Source organism: Rhinopithecus roxellana, chromosome 4 (genome assembly GCF_007565055.1).
Source record: "Rhinopithecus roxellana isolate Shanxi Qingling chromosome 4, ASM756505v1, whole genome shotgun sequence".
Taxonomy (NCBI): domain Eukaryota; kingdom Metazoa; phylum Chordata; class Mammalia; order Primates; family Cercopithecidae; genus Rhinopithecus; species Rhinopithecus roxellana.
Genome location: NC_044552.1, coordinates 23,013,287 through 23,033,811, shown reverse-complemented (window position 1 = coordinate 23,033,811; position 20,525 = coordinate 23,013,287). Strand labels below are relative to the sequence as shown.

At 44.3% G+C, this 20,525-nt stretch overlaps 1 pseudogene; it reads right to left on the bottom strand.

Annotated features, from left to right (window-relative positions):
* LOC104676776 overlaps positions 1–20,525 on the bottom strand; it is a 64,548-nt pseudogene that overhangs the window by 19,130 nt on the left and 24,893 nt on the right.

The window sequence follows — 20,525 nt, the reverse complement described above, 5'->3', positions numbered from 1 at the left end:
TAGGTAATGGATGAGAGTACAGATTGTTCGACATCCTTGCCAACATTTATAGTTATTAATCATTTTAAATTTAGCCATTTGAATGGTTGCTTAGTGGTTTCTCACTGTGGTTTTACTTTGTGTTTTTCCCTGAAGACAATTGGCCATTCACATATCTTTTTTTGTAATGTTTCAGATTTCTTTACAGATTGTGGAAGGTGCTAAATAAACATGAGTTCTCTTTCTCTAGTGCTGGACATAAAGCAGAATGTTCAGAGTCCATCGACACCTCCCAATCTGGCCAAACACACGTCATATTTGCCTCCAGAAGTTCCTACTCCTTCATCCCTCTTTCACAGTCTATCCACTTCGTTCTGGCTCCAGCTCACACTCCTCCAGGAAATCTGTTATTGTGAAGGTCACTAACATGCTCAGTATTGTCATCTCTCCATCTGTCTTTACTTCTCTGCAGCTTTCCTCACACTCAATACATCCTTTTTTATTTTGCTCAATTTCTATGGACTCACTTCACAAATTTTTATTATGAATTAGTTCTAGCTGGAAGTAAAAATAGAGAATTATAAGAAATCTTTGTGAAGCCACCACTCAGGTTTGTCAATTTGGGACATTTTAACATTATTGGCTATATGTAGTATACACAGCAAATAATAGAAATACATGTAGATAGCCCTGATTTTCCACACTTCTGATATGCAAGTGTTTCAGTCAATGCTGTACTGAGCAAACCAAGAACTGCTGGTGAACGTTTGTCTTGAATTTGATGTATGCCCTTATATTCTTACTAAATTTTAGAAAAGTCTCTTTGTTTGACATGCTTTCAGTCTTTTTTTTTTTTTTTTTTTGAAACAGGGTCTCAGTCTGTCACTGGGGCTGAAATGCAGTGGCATAAACACAGTTTGCTTCAGCCTCGACCTGCCAGACTCAAGCAATTCCTCCCACCTCGGTCTCTTGAGTAGCTAGGACTAGAGGTTTGCACCACCATGCCTGGGTAATTTTTGTACTTTCTGTAGAGATGGGGTTTTGCCATGTTTCCCAGGCTGGCCTGGAACTCCTGGGGTCAAGCAACCCTGCTCTCCTTGGCCTCCCAAGGTGCTAGGATTACAGGCATAGGCACCCACACCTGGCTTTGCTTTTAAACTTTTTATAAATTGTTTGTTGCTGATATTATTCATTGTCAAGACCAGCTCGGTCGGGGAGACCCCAACCCAGCAGCGCTAGAGGAATTAAAGACACACACACAGAAATATGGCATGTGGAGTGGGAGATCGGGGTCTCATAGCCTTCAGAGCTGACAGCCTCCAACAGAGATTTACACACATATTTATTGACAGCAAGCCAGTGATAAGCATTATTTCTGTAAATTATAGATTAACTGAAAGCATTTCTTATGGGAAATAAAGGGATGGGCTTTGGCTAGTTATCTGCCACAGGAACATGTCCTTAAGGCACAGATTGCTCATGCTATTGTGCTGGTTCAGGAACACCTTTAAGCGGTTTTCCGCTCTGGGTGGGCCAGGTGTTCCTTGCCCTCATTCCGGTAAACCCACAACCTTCAACGTGGGCGTCATGGCCATCATGAACATGTCACAGTGCTGCAGAGATTTTGTTTATGTCCAGTTTTGGGGCCAGTTTATGGCCAGATTTGGGGGCCTGTTCCCAACAATTCTTTTGCTTGTTTTTTCAGTTAACGTGGTCTACAAGATGAATCAATGTTCAGACAAATAGTTCATTTGTTTACGTTGCAGTGTAGTATTCCATGGCAGGAATGTGCTACAATTATCTCTTCCCCTTTTCATTGCCTCTATATAGTCTCTAGTAGACACATTGCTGCAATGAACATGCTTTAAATTTCAAATTTAAATAAGTAAATAAAAATTCTACCTCACCAAAACTCCTCAGGACCCAGACGCAGGCACTGCAGCGGCGAATGGAGAAGAGGGCGCTGGGAACAGAAAGGACACCACCACTTGGCCTCGGGCACCTGAAGGACCACCTGGAGGGCTCCGGGAGCACAGCAAAGGTCCAGACAGAGCCAACTCTCACAGAGCCCAGGGAAGGGCAGCCCCACAGGCCGACAGGGCAGTCCCACCTGCCGCGAAGAGGGGCAGCCCAAAAGGCAACAGCCACAGGAGATGAGCAGGGGTAGGACTCATCTCCCCAACCCCACCGACGCCACGAGGCAGACGGGCGGGGACAGCGAGGTCGGACCGGATTCCGCACCCCTGTCTCCCACGCACCACCCATATGCGGGGAGGAGAGACTACGGGCTGCAGGCAGAACGAGAAGAGTGGTCTCACTAGCCATGATGTCAGTCCCTCATGTGTGGTACCTCCTGCCCCGCCCGGGAGAACGTGACGTCACCACATCCATCACTTGTTCTCTTTCACTCTTCCCATTCCTTCCTCTTCCCGGTATATTTATATAGTAATTATGTTTAGTTTGTTGTAACCAAGCGAGTTATAGAGAAACGCCACACTTTGAGACAAATTATGGAGTCCTTTATTAGCTGGAGACCAGGAGGCAGCTGGCGCTCAAAATTCTCCTGGCCCCGAAGAAGGGGCTAGATTTTCTTTTATACTATGGTCTAAATAGGGGAGGGGGGGTTAACTGAAGCAATTTTACAGAAACAGAATAGGCAAAAAAAAATAATTGGTTATAGAAGAAGTTACAAAAAATAAACAGTTCCAGGGGCAGGGGCTTAAACCAATATCATTAAAAGATAAATGCAGGTGCTTTAGGTACCTTCCACTGAGCACATTCCCAGGAGCTACTGGTACAGCCTGCTCAATATCTTATCAGCAAGTGCATTCCTGGATGTGCTTGGAGTCAGTTTGCACTAGTTATTCCCTTAAGAGGGATAAAAGAGGCTGCAAGTGAAGAAACTAAAATGGAGTCTGTCCGGCTATCTCTCCTAGGAGAGAGTCACTCAGGTAAAAACAAGGCAAGGTATCACAAGTTCAGCCATTCCTTGTTTCTTTTTCTGTGACTAATCTTCTCATATGACAACTTGACTACTTTTCACTTGCTTCGTAGTATTTGCTCTTCCTCAAGGTAATACTTGCCTTTGTTTTTATTTTCTTTTCTTTTTTTTTTTTTTTTGAGACGGAGTCTTGCTCTGCCGCCCAGGCTGGAGTGCAGTGGCCGGCTCTCAGCTCACTGCAAGCTCCGCCTCCCGGGTTCAAGCCATTCTCCTATCTCAGCCTCCCGAGTAGCTGGAACTACTTTTTTTTTTTTTTCTGGCTTTGTCACCAGGCTGGAGTGCAGTGGTGCGATCTCAGCTCCCTGTACCCTCTGCCTTCCAGGTTCAAGCGATTCTCCTGCCTCAGCCTCTCGAGTAGCTGGGATTATAGGCATGCACCACAACACCCGGCTAATTTTTGTATTTTTAATAGAGACAGGGTTTCACCATGTTGGACAGGATAGTCTCGATCTCTTGACCTTGTGATCCACCCTCCTCGATCTCCCAAAGTGCTGGGATTACAGGCATGAGCCACCTCGCCTGGCCTGTTTATTTTCTACATAACTCTCTCATTAATTTAAATTTTGATATCTCATCCATTTGTATGATTCTTTTAAGAAGTTAGAGACTTTGGACATTCCATTAATTTTACTTTCTTGGAAATGTCCCTCCTGGGCCCTTCTGGCTGCTCCCATCTGGACTGGAGGCTCCTACCTGTGGGGCAGAGTCACCATCCTAGGATGTCCCTCCACCACCACCTGGGGCAGTGCCTTACATGCAGTGGAGCCACCTGGGGTCCTGACAAATGCAGACTGATTCAAGATGCCAAGGCTGGGCCTGTGAGCCTTTCTGTCTAGTTTCATGAGATGCTGATTCTGTCGATTCATGGGTGATAGCTGGGGTAGCAAGGATCTCTCTTTTTGTTTCAAGTTTTCTGTGTCTCTTTTTCATAGTAAGCACATACTGATATATTTTCAATGAATTCATGTGCTTTTTTCCTAAGTTAGTAAGAGAGCTAATTATCTTTTATTGTGCCAAAAACCATATTATGTAAAATTTTGTATCATAGCCATTTTAAGTATAGAGTACTATCATATTAACTGTAAGCACATTGTTATGCACCAGATCTATAGAATGTTGCATTTTGCAAAACTGAAACTATGCCCCAAAACTCCTCATGAATCCCCAACTGAACCCCTGGCAGCCACCATTCTACTTTCAGGTTCTAAGAGTTTAGACGCCTCATATAACTGGAATTGTGCAGTATTGGAATTTCCTTGTGATTGGCTTATTTCACCTAGCATTGTTCTCCAGGTTCATCCATGTTGCAGCATATAACAGAATTTCCTTCTTTTTAAGGTTGAATCATATTCCGTTGTCTACATAGACCACATGTTCTTCATCTATGCAGGTGTTGATGGCTGCTTTGTTTGCTTCCTTGTCTTGGCTATGGTGAGTAATGCTGCTGTGAATACGAGTATACAATGTTGTCCGTTTTCACACCTTCCTCATTTTGGTGGAATTAATGTTTTAGTAGCTACTTGTGACAGCACATATTTAAAGTATGTTTGCATGTTTCAATGTGTCCATTGTTGTTTTGATTCTCTCCTGGAAGAGGATAGAAATGTATGAAGGTGCTATTTGGCACAGCATTTAATGGTGAAGAAAGAGAAAGTGTAACTGACCACTGCTGGCTCTCAGCATCCTGCAATTTCAGAACTACTGTGAATACAAAAAGAATAAAAAACAGTTCTACCCAGAAAGGGGGAGTCATCCCAAAATATGGTGGCCCTGGGACAACTGGCCTCCCTGCCAGGCCTCTTCCATGGGGGCCCTTTTCTGCAGTGACTGGGGTTTCTTCCCATTTCTCTCTATCCCGTGTCCTGACCCAAAAGACAAGGCATGTCTGCAGCTGTGCCCACACTTGGAGTGTGTCAGTACATTATAAACACTGGCTCAGTGGTATCAGTACATTATAAACATTGGCTTATCATGGGTTATTTTATTATTTATTAAGTGTGTATTTTCACTTTACTGACAACACAATAAACCAGGACAATCTAGTGATCGCATCCTCTTTCTTGTGTCAAAAAGCACCTTCGAGGAACGTGAGAAGGAGACACTTTTCGCTAGAGTTGGTTAAGGGAGAGCCAGATGGGCTGGGCAGGAGGATTTTTACCTGGAACCTGTGCGATGAGCTGTGACATCCCTCTCCCCACCTTCAATCTCAGCCCCAGCATCCACCTCCTGGGCGAAGAGGCCTGCAGTGGCGCCACCTGGTGGTCTATGCTCTTCCAATCCCAGATCAAGCACAGCCCTGAAATCCACCTGTCCCTTCTCTGTGCCAGGGTTTCTTCACTGGACACCAGCATGAGTCAACTTTCCTGTAAAGCAGAACGAGCATGAAATGGGACCATGTTAGAGGAGGAATGGTGTCATCTCCACCTCTGGAGAGATCCCTGTCACCCTGTTCAGGGGAAGGACCAAGCCTCACTCCCACGCAGAGAGGAGACTCTGGCTGTAACTGCGCCTGTGGAGAGGTGAAGACCTGTTCGCTCTATGCTGACGGCCAAAGCCTACACACTGGGGCCAGACTTCCCCTCAGCTGTGTCCTATCAGGTTCATCCAGGCCTCAAGGAATAGATCATGGACATTGCCTGCCAGTGATGGGGAGCTGGGTGCACACTCAGAAATGAGGTAGTCCTGGCAGGAGTCCTGGGGCTGCCGGTTGTTCTGGGTGCTCAGTGTCCAGAGAGGAGGATGGGGTGGAGGCTTTGTGCAGAACAGGAACCTATGCCCCATAACTTATTTTACTCTGCATTGGCCTTTTTATCATAAAATAAAACACAGATAACATAAAAGAAAAAAGATCTTAAAATGGTGACCTTTAATCAAAGGTAAACACCCTTTAACCATCAGAGAGGGAGAAGTTTGGCAGCTGACATAGAAGCCCCATCAATTGCCCCGGCTCAATAATAAACTCTTCCCCTTTTCAAATAAAAATCAATCACATCCTGACTTTTATGGTCATCACTCCTTTGTTCTATTTTATATTTTCATCATCCAAAATTATGGTTTAGTTTTACCTTTAAAATATGTTTTGTGTTCTCTTTTGTTCTATAGGTTCCTCCTTGAAATTTATATTGTATGGTAAGGTTTCCTATTGTTTGAATTTTGTGGTTGCGTGCCAAGGTGTGGTTTGACATTTATCTTTATTACCTGTATTTTCTATAAATTGGTAGTTTGGTATACAGGCTTGTGCATATTCAGGGTTTTTTCTGTAAGTATTGATGGTTCTGTAAGAGGAAAATAAATCTTGGGGCCCCAAAATTACTAAGCTAAAAGGGAAAAGTCAAGCTGGGAACTGCTCAGGGCAAACCTGCCTCCCGTCTATCCAATAGTCACCCCTCTGCTCACTGAGATAAAGTCATGTCTGATTGCCTCCTTTGGAGAGGCTAATCAGAAACTCAAAAGACTGCAACCATTTGTCTCTCATGTACCCATGACCTGGAAGCTCCCTCCTTGCTTCGAGTTGTCCCTGCCTTTCCAGGTGGAATCAATGTTCAGCTTACATATGTTGGTCAATGTCTCGGGTCTCCCTAAAATATATAAAACCAAGTTGTGCTCTGACCGCCTAGGGCACATGTCGTCAGGACCTCCTGAGGCTGTGTCATGGGCATGTATCCTCAACCTTGGCCAAATAAACTTTCTAAAACTGAGATCTGTCTCAGATTTTCAGGATTCACAGTACAATATCGTGTTTTTCATCAAGGAAGAATAATGTAATACCTGGTTAATTCTTTTCCTGTGATGTTAATTGCCATCGCTGTTCAATGGCGAAATCTGTTAGTTCACTGTGGATTGCAAAAGGGTTATTTATTTCATGTATTAGCTGAATAATTTGTAGAATAAGAGATTTACCCTCTGTCTATTATTTGTCGGTTCCATAGACACTTGTGTTTTGAGATACTAAACCAAGCATCCACTCACCTACGACTCAGCAATTGCACTATTGGTTATATACCAATAGAAATGCATGCATTTGTGTCCCAAAATATGTGAAAATATTATTTATAGCAGCACATTTGTAAAATCTGGATATAACACACATGTTTATCAACAGTGGAAGGATAAGAAGAGTGAGTTATTTGTAAAATGGAGCACTGACAGCCATGGGAGTGAATAGGCTACAATCACACACAGCAAGACCCGGGACATGAGGGTGACTGTATTCAGAACTGATGGATCTCGTCTATGGTGTTAGAAATGAAGAAAGTGGCTGCTCTAGCATCGGGGGTTGATTTACGATCAAGTAGAATCTAAGGATGTTTCCTGGAGGCTGGAAATACTGTACCTTGATGTGAGTGTTGTTTACTCAACTGTTCACTTTATGAAAATCCACTGGCACACTCAAGATTTGTTCACCTCTCTCCAAGCATGTTGTCCTTCAGTTCCAGCATACATTTCTGATGTTTTGAAACAATTCTCTCTCAGCTAATATTAGAATCTCCCTTGCTGGAAGTCCTTAGAAATGCTTGCATTGAACAAATCAGTGCAATTTTTAGAAATCCCAGGAAATAGATGCCTGTGACTCAGATATAAAGAGGAGAGCCTACAACAAGAGCAGTAGGCTTGGGAGCTGACACAGGTACAGCTTTGGTAATGGCTGTTGAGCCAGGAACTAGAAATCAAATCCCAAACAGGCCCATAGAAGGTGGGGGGTGTGAAATGATGCCCCAATAGTGCATGAGTGAATGAGTCATGGGCAGTGGCTCATGGGTCATCTTGCCAGTCAGGAACTTGGGAAAAATAGAGGGGTCTGCATACGCCTCTTGCTATGGGCAGACTGTGTGATGATAGTGATTGCACGTGGATGCCCAACAGAGGGGCTCCAAGGGGCTGGGGCTCCCTGTAATCAGGTGGGCAAGATGGCTTGACAGACGATGCCACTCCGCCACACAGGGCTTGCTCATGGAGTCCGTGCACAAAGTGGCCATGGTGGCTGCGATAGACACTCCATGGACACAGCAACTGACTCAACTCACCAAGGCTGACCTGGCAGCTGCCACTGCTGAGAACCCAGCCTGCCAAAAGCAGCTGTTCATTGAACAGAGAAATAAAACAGGCAATGCTAATTAAGAACAAGACAGTGTCATAACAGACAAATATACCACTGCAGATATAGGAGAGATTTAAACAGTCTTGAAACTGAAAAAAATTTTGTCAACAGAAAGACTCACTATAAGTAAACAAGTTAAAACAATTGTAAGTATTCTATTTCCCTTCAAACATATCCAGTTTTATAAGTACGCTCATATATCAAAAATATACTGGACTTACATAAAATATTAAAGATATATAGGGAAACGTAGGAAAATCCAAACAACTCAAATTTTATTAGGCATGAATAACATTGATTCAAGAATCAGTTAGGAAATCAATAAGGAAAGATTACTATAGGAGAATCACTTTTATGTAACTATGTGTGAAAATCCTGAGAAAAATATTAGTAGACTATATCTACCTGTGTGCAATGAACAGATTATCTTGACCAAGTTATGTATCCCAAGAATGCAATAATATATAAACTGTAAATCTTTTAATGCATTTCACCACTTAAAGAATTAAAAAAGCAGAGATGACCATATTTTAGTAGATGAAGAAATTACTGTAAAAGAAATTCAACACTCCATCTGACCCACATTTCTTCAGTCATCTCTACTTTTAAGAATTCATGATCAGATTGGGCTCACCCAGAAAATCCAAGATAATCTCCACAAATAAAGGTCCATCCTGTTAATCATATTGGCAATTTCTCTTTTGTTTCGTAAGGTAACATATGTAAAGATGATGAGGCTTAGGGCTTGGAGATATTTGTGGGGCCATTATTTTAGATTTCACAGTGTACATGGTGGTCAAATGAGATTTAACATTAGTCTAGTCAAATTCCTACACATCAAAAAGTGAGTAAATGTATGAGGCATTCCATAAAAAGGTTATGGGTAAAGATGAAGCAAATGTATACACAGCACTGTGAATGAAGGATCCACATTTACTCACACTGCACTGGAACTTCAGATGTTAAAGGGAAATGATCATCTTAAAAGTAGCCACAGAAGAAACACAGATCATCTAAGAAGCAACTGGTTTAAGATGTAATTGATTTTTCCCTGTCAGCCACAGCAGCCAGAAGAGGCATAATGATCAAGAGCTGAGAGAAAACCAATGTCCAACCAGAAGTTTGTGGCTGGCAAATCTCTCTTTAAGGAATAAGAGTCAAACAAAATATCATCGTATAAATGAAACTGTTGAACTATCTCCAAAATGCCCAGTCTAAAAATATTTACAAAGACAGAGAAATATATAAGAAAGAAACAGAGAAAGAAAGCAGAAATTTTAATTTGTAATCATTGGTACCTGTCAGTAGTCATTATAAAATATTAATAATGTAGCATTCAAAGGAAAAAATAATATAAAATACTGTAACATGTTGTGTTATGATTTCCTTACCCGTATTCCAACCCCCCACCTGTACCATCTATGAGGTCCAACGAATTTGATTCTTTTTTCTGAGATCAACTCCATAGAGTACAGCCCCAAGAACAAGTTAGGTGCTTGATGAATTTTGACCATATGAATAACTTTCTTGAAAGTACTTAGCAGATCAGGAATGTGATGCATAAGCACAATTCAAAAGTGGCTGAGGAGTGACACAAAAGAACATAGTGGCATAAGAACTCCAAGGACCTCCCCTCCACAGCGGCAATGTGCTTGTTGAAACACCAGTATTAAAAAATCTCGGTGAGAGCTGTGATTGGATTTAGTGTGGATACATTTTTTAAAATTGTGGTAAAACAAACATACTGTCATGCGCGTCTGTGTGAAGAGACCACCAAACAGGCTTTGTGTGAGCAACATGACTATTTATTTCACCTGGGTGCAGGCAGGCTGAGTCCGAAAAAGGAGTCAGCGAAGGGTGATAAGGGTGGGGCTGTTTTATAGGATTTGGGTAGGTAAAGGAAAATTACAGTCAAAGGGGGGTTGTTTTCTGGCGGGCAGGAGTGGGGGTCACAAGGTGCTTAGTGGGGGAGCTTTTTGAGCCAGGATGAGCCAGGAAAAGGACTTTCACAAGGTAATGTCATCACTTAAGGCAAGGACTGGCCATTTTCACTTCTTTTGTGGTGGAATGTCATCAGTTAAGGTGGGGCAGGGCATTTTCACTTCTTCTGTGACTCTTCAGTTACTTCAGGCCATCTGAGCATATACCTGCAAGTCATAGGGGATGCGAGGGCTTGGCTTGGGCTCAGAGGCCTGACACATAATATATAATTTACCATCCAACTATTTTTTCAGTGTACAGTTTGGTGACATTAAACACATTTACAGTGTTATGTAACCACCACCAATATCCATTTCCAGAACATTTTCATGTTCCCAAACAGAAACTGTACCCATTAAACCATAACTGCCCATTCCCTGGTAACCTCTATTCTACTTCCCGTTTCTGTGAATTAGCTTATTCTAGCTACCTCATATAAGTCAAATATCATATTTGTTTATTTCTGGCTTATTTCACTTACAGTGCTTTCAAGGTTCATTCAATCAGAATTTTATTCACTTTTAAGGCTGAATAATATTCCATGTGTATGTGCACTGTGGACTGTTTCCTCCGAGTGTCATCCTCTGATGGACACTCGGTTGCTTCCACCTTTTGGGTATTGGGAATAGTGCTGCTATGGGCCTGAGTGTACAAATATCTGTGTGAGTTCCTGCTTTCAATTCTTTTAACTATATGCCTCAAAAGTGGAATTGTTGTCTCCTACAGTAATTCTATTTTTACTTTCTTGAGGAGTCAGTATACTGTTTTCCATGGTGGCTGCACCACTGTACACTCTCACCAGCAGTGTGCAAGTGTTCCCATTTCTCCATATCTTCAACACTTGGCCTAGTGAAGTTTACCATATTTTTATGTCCTTGTTGGAATTCCTTATTTTTATGTCCTTATTGTATATCTTCTTTGGATAATTGTCTATTCATGTATTTCACCAATTTTTGAATGAGATTGTTTTGCTATTGTTGAATTATAGTTCTTTACATATTCTGGATATTAATTCTTTATCAGATATATGATTGGCAAATAGTTTCTCCTATTCTGTGCATTTTCTTTTGCCTCTTTTAATAGTGTCCTTTGATGCAAAAAAGCTTTTACATTTTGAGGAAGTCTAATTGTCATTTTTCTTTTATTACTTGTGCTTTTGGTCACCAGCCAAGAAACCACTACCAATTCGAATGTCCATAAGCTTTTCCTTAGTGCTTTCTTAAGGGTTTTACAAGTTCAACTCTTAAGGTTAATTCTTTGAGTCATTCTGACTTAATTTTTGAAAAGGGTGTAATGGAAGGGCATGAATTTTCTCCAGCATCATTCTTTTGCATGTGGATATCCAGGTTTCCAGCACCATTTGTTGATGCACCATGTGTTGCAGTGGGGCTGACACATTTGTAAGAGGCAGTGAGCACTAACACATGGGAGCACCATGCATTTATTCACCTGTCTTTCCTCCACAGTTGTTTTGAGAAGGCTTTCACTAACAAACCCAACAGAAATGAATATATATGACTTCCTATAAAATGAAATTTAAGTGAAATTATATATTTTTAAATGTTAAGACTGGAGCAAGACTAGAACATCACCAGACAAAGACGCTGAAATGAAGGGTTTATGTTTACCTTGCTACAAATTCTGTTGGCCCACGATCTCTTATGTTTATTGCATAAGAGAGCCACAAAGTGGGGTGATAGCTCATAACCAGTCCCTGGTTTTCTGCTTCAGAAACAAGTTTAAATCCTCTGCTTAGATAGAGTAAGGAAAATAACGGAAAGATGTCGAATGTGAAATTGGCATCTACAAAGTCAAAGAAGTGAGTAGTAAATGTAAACATCAGGAATCAAGGAGATTCTTTTTTACACAGCAACGGCCTCACTATATACTGCTAAAGGGAGAAGGTCCCTTCAGGGGACCTTCATGATGAGGAAAAACCCTATATTGAAGGGGTGGCCTGCCCCTCCACACCTGTGGGCGTTTCTCGTTACGTGGAAGGAGAGACTTGAGAAAAGAAATGAGACACAGAGACAAAGTATAGAGAAAGAAAAAGTGGGCCCAGGGGACCGGTGCTCAGCATACAGAAGACCCGCGACGGCACCGGTCTCTGAGTTCCCTCAGTATTTATTGATCATTATCTTTACCATCTCGGAAAAGGGGAAGTGGCAGGACAATAGGATCATAGCAGGGAGAAGGTCAGCAGAAAGACATATGAATAAAGATCTCTGTGACACGAATAAGTTTAAGGAAAAGTGCTGTGCCTTGACATGCATATGCAAATATCTCCATAAACCTTTTTAGTGCATAAAGAGCAGCATTGCCACTAGCAAGTCCCACCTTCAGCCCTAAGGTGGTTTTCTCTTATCTCAGTAGATAGAACATACAATCGGGTTTTACACGGAGACATTCCATCTCCCAGGGACGGGCAGGAGACAGATGCCTTCCTCTATCTCAGCTGCCCAGAGGCCTTCTTTCCTCTTTTACTAATCCTCCTCAGCACAGACCCTTCACGGGTGTCGGACTGGGGGACCATCAGGTCTTTCCCTTCCCACAAGGCCATATTTCAGACTATCACATGGGGAGAAACCTTGGACAATACCTAGCTTTCCTAGGCAGAGGTCCCTGCGAACTTCCACAGTGTATGTGCCCCTGGGTACTTGAGATTAAGAGAATGGTGATGCCTTTTAACCAGCAAGCTGCCTTCAGGCACTTGTTTAACAAAGCACACCCTGCACATGCCCAAAATCCTTTAAACCTTGAGTCACTACAGCACATGTCTCTTGCAAGGACAGGATTGGGGATAGGGTTACAGATTAACAGCATCTCAAATACAGAACAGAATGGAGTCTCTTATGTCTACTTCTTTCTATATAGACACAGTAACAGTCTGATCTCTCTTTCTTTTCCCCACACTATATAATGTAGGGGTTTTCTGCTGCACCCCCAAATTGAATTGTCCTTCTCTGTAACTACAGGTCTCACAAAGTTTCATAGCTTCAATGATTTCACCTGGGCTGATACTTTGTTTTGTTTTTGATGTTGTTTGTTTTGAGCTGCTGCCCAGGGCTTAGAAAAGTGACTTGGATATTTTGCCAAAATTGTATTTCTTTGATGGAATTTGAAATCCATCAACTCTCTGCCTTCCCGGTGTATCCCCAGAGCAGGTTGAGTACTTTGCACTTCTTTTCAGCACTTCCCTGGAAGTGGTAGAAGATTTGGAGTTAGGACCTCCCTCAATCTCTACCTTTTCTTTAATTCAGAGTATCACAAACTGTTGGGGGAAGAGTGATGTCTTGGGCCCCCCGCTGATCTGATGAATATTAATATCCAATGTCCTGTAATGAAGTCATGTGTGCATGTAACATCACTTCTGCATGCAGTGTCATAGGAAAGTGGGTTCGCGGACCCCAGGTTAAGAGCCTAAGCACTAAACGCACGGAGTTAGAGCTCTAGGAAGGGAGGGATGGCTGGGGTGGAACCTCGTCTTGTCCTTTAGTCCTGGGGCCTTTTCGCTCCTCACATGGTGGGTGCTGGGCATCTGGCAGGTACTGATGTTGATGCAGTCGAGGGAGGGAACTGGACGGGACTGGGAAAAACAGGGTTGGAGAGATAATTAAGGCGGACATTATTTTTTCTGAGTGTAAGTCATGGCTTGAAATCTGGAGAGCCTGAAGGAGTATCCCGCTATCCAAACCTGTTTCCTTTTCTCTCAAGCCTCATTTGGCTCCAGGGCCAGTGTCAACACCAGGGGGCGCCCACAGACCATGAAGGCGCCCACAGACCATGAAGGCACCACGCAGCTGGGATTGTTTGTGGTCGGCTCCCGGGTCCCTGACTTAATCAGGGGAGCCAAGACCCTGCAGCCAGGTGGCCTGGATTCAGCCTGCAGCTCTGGTCGTACTGACACTTTTCTTCCTGGTGCCTCAGTTTCTTAATCGGTGAAATGGTGAGGACACTACAGCACTTACCTCTGGGGCGGGTTTCTCAATAGCGCACTATTAACAGTTTGGGACAGAGAATCCCTTGTGGAGTGGCCTGTGCATTGTGGGAGATTTGCCAGCAGCACCCCCACTCACCCACTCCCACCAATCCCCATATGACAACCGAAAATGTCCCGGGATTTTTAGGTCTCCCTTAGGTCTGGAAGCTGCACTTAGGCATTTTCCCACCTGACACTTGAACTCATCTTTACTTTGGTCCACATAAGTCCACTTAAAAAAAAAATGTTGTTTCTTTAAAGATTCTGTCCATCTTTTAAACAAATCTATTTTCTTCCTTTATTTCTGCGTTCAATTAATCCTCCCAAACCCTTTGTTTAGTGTATCTCAAAATGTATCAATTCCAATTCTAGTAATTAGCGGCGTATCTGACTTGCATGATACCTGCTATGACCCCTGGTAGAGCTCTGATTCCTTTACCACAGGGAATATGTTCTCAGTTCTGCTCTGGATGATGTAAATCAGTTTATTTTACTTGTCTGGGATGTTGCTCCTCACCTGTAAAATGTAAATGTGGATATGGCTTGGATTACTAAATAGTTTTATTTCTTAATTTACCCGACATTTGTTATGTACCTGCTGCAAGTCAAATATATGGCACGATATTGTTTCCTTGATCACACCTCAGCAAATGAGAAAATGAGACATTATAGTAGGTGTGGTGGCACATGCCTGTCGTCCTAGTTACTCGGAAGGCTGAGGCAGGAGGATTGCTTCAGCCCAGGAGTTTGAGGTTACAGTGAGGTATGATATCACCATTGCATTGCAGCCTGGGCAACAGACCTTGTCTCTGAAAAAAAGGAAAAACACATTGTGAGCTGTCTGCATGTACTCTATGTCTCAGGAGACTCATGTCCTGTAATTTTTCTAAATGACATCTCCATGTGGTTTCTCATGAATGTTTGTCTGGTATTTCTTTTCTATCCTTTTAACTTTTCTGTACCTTCTACTGAAATTATGGCATTTGTAAATAGCCTATGGTTATTTATTTATTTACTTATTTATTTTTACCCCTCTGCACTATTTGTCTTGTAATTGGAGTGTCTGAGTCCATTATGTTTAATGTAATTGTTGACCTCATTGGGTTTATTTAAGTCTGTACATTGTCATTTGCTGCCTTCTAATATTATTTCTTTCTTGCTCAACTATTTCCTTATGTTGCCTTCTTTAGATGAATAAAAACTTTGCATTATTGTGGTCTTCTCAATAAGTGTTCTAGTTAAAAATTCTCTTATTATTTCTTTAATTATCTGAGAAAGTATAATAATCTGTGACTTATAACCAACAGCAGACCGTAACTTCCTTTTCACCTGCCTGTGCAGACAGCCCAGGGGAGAATCAGTGCTCTGGCTCTGAGACACAGGGGTGGTGGAATTAGGAGAGTGATTGGATGATGAATCTGTAGCTGCAGAGGCATCTGGGCCCCTCACCTGCATTCCTCACAGATGTCTCCTCCACGAATGCCTGCGATGCCCTCTCCTCTGTATGCTCCTGCCAGAGTCTCCCCATCTCCACTGACAGCAGCTCCACCCTTCTGCTCACTCAGTCCAACACTGTGGGTGCCCTTGATTCTTCTTCTCACACCACAGATAAATCCATTAGCAAGTGCTGTGAAGTCCATCTTCACATTCATCCAGAGTCCCTTCACTTCCCACTATTTCCCCTGCTCACACCCCAGTCAAGGTAAGCAACATCTCCATCCTGGAATACTCCACTGCTTTCCCACCGTTTTCCCCACTGCCTCACTGGTCCCCACCTCTGAATTCTGTTCTCGGCACAGCAGCCAGAGAGAAGCTTTCAAAGGATAAGTCCTACCATGTCCCACTTTTCAAAACTGTCCTCTAACTCCCCATGTCATTCAGAGCAAAGGTCAACACCCTTCCCACACCCTCCAGGGCTACCTGCTCTGTCCACACCTCTGACCTCATTTCAGTTTCTCTCTGTTCAACCCTTCTGACCTCTTCATCCTTCCAGGAACACAGACAATTTCCTGCCCTAGTGCATCTGCACTAAAGGTTCCCCTGCCTGAAAAGAACTTTCCCAGGCATCCTTGTGGATAACTCCTCACATACCTCAAATCTTTACTTCAAGGTCACATTTGCAACAAGGCCCATGCTGACCACCCAGCACAACAGCCACCTCCCTGTCCCCACAGCCCACACTCTGGATCACCTGCCACACAGCACTTGCCACCTTCTCACTCAAGCATCTTCTGTTCCTACTCTGCTTATACTATATCTATCATCTGCCTACAGAGGTGTCCAATCGTTTGTCTTCCTTGGTTCACATGGGAAGAATTGTCTTGAGCCACACAAAAAAATACACTAATTACAGCTGATGAGCAGAAAAAAATAGAGAAAAGAAAAAAAGGTGCATGGATAATTTTCATGATATCTGCCACTACAAATAAGCAAAAAAGTTGTCACATTCTAAAGCTGTCCTGGGCCCCATGCATCGCGAGAGCCACGGGTTGGACAAGCTTGCATCTAGAACGTATACACCACAAGGCCAGAAATGTTTCTGTTTTTACTTTAGTGATGTTTTCTAAATGCAAAAACAGTCGTATACCTAGCAGACAACAAATGTCAGTTGAATGGATGATCACTGTAGAGCACCTCCCTATTCTAAAGGCAATACCTTTATTAATGTAACCTCAGGTCAAATGTCATTTTGTAGCAGCTACAGAACAATATTATCTCATGTGGACATAAATGCACCAGTGCTTTTCTTGCCAGGGCTACTTTTGTGTCGCCCCTCCCTCCCTCCTCCCACACCAACCCTCCTGCACACTGCAGCACACAAACGTATTTTTCTCTTCAGGAAAGATAACCCTAGGCTTATGGGTCCAATTATCCAACCACATGTGAATCTAAATTAGACTCTGCTTTACAAATCCATGAGTTTGAATTGGAGCCAGCACTAGGATTACTACAACTCAGGGCAGGAAGAAGAGTAGGAGAGAGAGCAGAAGAGGAGTTCCAATAGAAAATAACCTATGATGAAAAACTCTGGGACCTCTCCTCTCTGGAAGTTTCAGAATCTGCTTCCTTTAAGAATGTTGGGAAGGCCAGGCTTGGTGGCTCATGCCTGTAATCCCAGCACTTTGGGAGGCAGAGGTGGGCGGATCACAAGGTCAGGAGATCAAGACCATCCTGTCTAACATGGTGAAATTCCATCTCCACTAAAAATACAAAAAATAAGCTGGGCGTTGTGGCACGTACCTGTAGTCCCAGTTACTAGGGAGACTGAGACAGGAGAATCACTTGAATCCAGGAGGTGGAGGTTGCAGTGAGCCGAGATGGCGCCACTGCACTCCAGCCTGAGTGAGACTCAGTCTCAAAAAAAAAAAGAAGGTTGGGGAAAAGATGGAAATACAATTGAAAGAGCCCTGGAAGGAGGGGAAGAGGTATAGGGGTCTGAAGATTTTTCTTCTGATAACACAGGAACTTCTATGTATAGGGGCCACCCTAGATGATATCCAAGTCCCTGTTGTAAAGGTAAACTGAGGCTGGAGCCAAACCGGGAACGAAGACACAAGGCAAATGGCAGTGAGAATAGCCTTTATTAGGACTCGCTGGTGAGATTCCTCAGTCCAAAGGTGCGGGCCGAGGAAGTCGCGCTGAGGGAGGAGGGTAGGGACTTTTTGTAGCCCGAGAGGTAGGGAAGCTGGTTGTGCAAACAGGGCCTGGGGGGTCTTGAAACTACTAGGGCAGGAGTTGAGTAAGGGTCATGAGAAGGAGTCTTTGGAAACTGTCAACCGAAACTGCTGTTTAGGAACTTGTGGAATGCAGGTGAGCTGCAGGTCATGGGAGAGTGTGGCTGCCTAGCCAGAACTCTGACGCATGTAAGTCTGCGGGTGTGTACAAGGGTGAAGGGAGTCTTTAACAAAAGGCCTGCTACGCCGGGTAATGCCGCCATGTTGGGTCTAGATTCCTGCCTAACACCTGTGATCACAGATCCTGGTGGGGCAAGGTTGTACTGAAAGGCCAAAGACAATGGAGCAGCAAAGACGACCCAGCCGAGCAGTGACCACATGAAGTTCATGGTGGCCTGAGCACCCACTGGGCACAGCCCCATCTAGTCTCCTCCTCTGCAACAAATCAGCACAAGAAACACCTGTACCGTGGAAGGTTCTCATGTCTTCCATTTATTTTGTCTCTCAAATTTCAGGAATCTTCTCCTTTAATTAACCCATCAACCTCTCTTGGAAATAATTTGAAAAAGTAAATTTATACTCAGATTCTAATTTTAATAGGGAAGTAAGAAGTTATAGCTCAGTACACCATAAAGTTGAGACAGAGATGGAGACATCCCAGCCCCAATTCTGGAACAGGGAAGGTGATTGGGGAAGGAATGCAGGTCAGCGTGGGGAAGAGGGTCATGGTGGACATGGGGTTGGGCTGGTCTCCCCACCTCTTCACATTATGCCTACAGGAACACAGACACATTCAGATGCCTTTGCAGAAAAAGAAGTCAGGGTTCTTGAAGTCACAAAGGGAAAGCGTGAACAAATCTTGCCACTCAGTCCCACACAAGGCAGCTGTCTCAGACTGCAGAAAAACATTCATGAACAAATTCATATCTGTCACAGTGAGGGGTGACACTTTAAACAGCCCATCACGTGCTCAATACATCCAAGTCAAAGAAACCTCATGACACAGCTATGTCCACTGTTCCCCCCAACAACCCACACACATCAGGCCCCCAGGGTCTCACATTTACAAGCCGTGAGAGACATCAGAGCCCTGGACACTGTCACTGCCTGGGGTACAACAAAAACAGGACCTGGTCAGAGCCCACAGGAGATATGGCCAGAGGAGGAAATATTGCCTGAGTGAGCTCCCCCATGGGCTCCCAACCACAAGATCCCAAGGATCTCAGGGATCAGCCGCCTTCATTCTTACTTGCAGCCTGAGAGTAGCTCCCTCCTTTTCTATCTGTGGGAAGAAAATGTCCTGTGAGAGGTCAGAAAGGTGGCAGTGCCATGAGGCCCTAGAGGAAACTCCTAGTCTTGGACCCCAGAGAAGTTTCCAGAAATGTGTGACAGCAGACCGAAGGCAGGATCAGGGAAAACAAGGAAAGCAGATGTGGGTCCTGGACTAACTGCCCTCCTAAAGTCTGTCCTTAGCCAGGGACCTTCCCCTGACCTGTGATTACTGGGATCAGGTCCCCATCACTACAATCATCAATGTGATAAATCTGTCCTTCACTGTCACAGGTGCTTTACAAAAGAGTAGGTGCTGGCCCACAGGGCCCAGGCTGGGTCGGCCCATGAGTGTGGATGGTGCTTCCCAGTAACCAGGCAGGGTACACTTCTACCTGGGGCTTGGAACCCTCAGTGGGACAAAAAAACTCAGACCCCACTTGTCACCCCTTCCTTACCTGAGCTCTTCTTCCTCCACAGCACAGAAATGACCACAGCTCCAGTGACGGCAGCTGCAAGGACAGCCAGGCCAGCAATGATGCCCACGATGGGGATGTTGGGCTGGGAAGACTGCTCTGGAAAAGGAGGGGAAGGTGAGGGTCTCTGATCCCAGGCCCCACCACCGACCCTGTTAAAGGTCTCCAGAGGGGCTCCTGCTTTCCCTAAGAGACATGATACCTCTATCTCCCTCCTTACCCTATCTCAGCATGAGGGGCTCAGGCAGCCCCTGGTGCTGCACATAGCACGTGAATCTCTGCTCCTCTCCAGAAGGCACCACTACAGCTGCCCACTTCTGGAAGGTTCCATCCCCTGCAGGCCTGGTCCCCACGAGCTCCATGTCGTGGGTCTGGTCCTCTCCGTCCTGCTGCCAGGTCAGTCTGATCTCCACAGGATAGAAGCCCAGGGCTCAGCACCTCAGGGTGGCCTCATAGTCAAAGACAGGATGGGGGGTCACGTGTGAATTGGGGGGGTCTGAAAGGAAGAGTCCCAAAACTCAGGCACTTTGCATCTCTCATGGGACACTCCAGCAGCACCAGTATGTGACCATACTAAGAATGAATCAGATACTTGGCAGGGGAAGGGGGAAGGGAGCACAGAACCCAGACACCAGCCTGGACACGGGCACCTGGGATAATCTCCTAATCCTTGGAAAGTTCTAGTCTCTAAGCGGGGGAGCAGGGAATTCCGATTCTGACCTGAGTGAAGGCCAAAGGACTCAGAGGAGCTAGAGTCAGACTCCCACACACATTGAGTGTGAGGCAGAGAACAAGGCCTGAGGGGAGAAGTCCTGGTGCCCAAGGCTGCTGTGGGGTCAAAGGGAACCCCGATCAGTATTCCAGGGATTGTCTTCCCCTCCACTTCCTCAGAGACTTCATCCCTTAATTGTCCCAGAGAGCAGGACGAGCCCTCAGAATCACTCTCTGGTACAGGATCTGGAAACCCAGGAGAATTCCTCTCCCTCAGGACCAGAGGGAGGGCGCTATTCTAGTGTTGGTCCCATTTTCTTCCTCTCCTTGTGCTAGGCCAGCCTGGGAGGTCTACAGG